Source organism: Corylus avellana, chromosome ca6, assembly GCF_901000735.1.
Source record: "Corylus avellana chromosome ca6, CavTom2PMs-1.0".
NCBI lineage: Eukaryota > Viridiplantae > Streptophyta > Magnoliopsida > Fagales > Betulaceae > Corylus > Corylus avellana.
In genome coordinates, this window is record NC_081546.1 from 21,292,174 (window position 1) to 21,292,794 (window position 621).

Here is a 621-nt window from a genome sequence, read left to right on the forward strand (position 1 = left end):
TAACAACCACGAAAAACTCAAGATTTAATGACATGTTTATAGTAACATTTTTTGTTTTTTTTTTCCTTTTTCAAACGTCACTACTTTATTGACATGTTAATTTTTCACATGTCACTAATGTTCACACATCACTAATTAGTGATGTGTCAAAGTTTACACGTCACTATTTAGTAACGTGTAAACACACGTCACTAAATGAATTTATTTATTTATTTATATTTTTAAATTCCATTAGTGACTTATCATTATTGACACTTCATGAATTAGTGATGTGTCAACATTCATACGTCACTAATGAAATTTTAAAAATATAAAATATAAAATTAAAAATTAAAAATTAAAACAAAAAAAAAATTAAAATTCATTTAGTGACAAAATTAGTAACGTGTTAATTTGAACATATTACTAAATAATAACGTGTCAAATATTGGCACGTTACTAAAAAAAAATAAGTAGGAGAAAATTTTTTCGAGCAGGAGAAAATTAAACCAAAAAATTAAAAAGAAAAAAAAAAGAAAAAGAAAAGTGACGTGCCACACTTTGGAACGTCACTAAAGTGACGTACGAATCACATCTTTTTTTTTGTCTTTTTCTTTTTTTTTTTTCCTTCTTTTTTTTTTT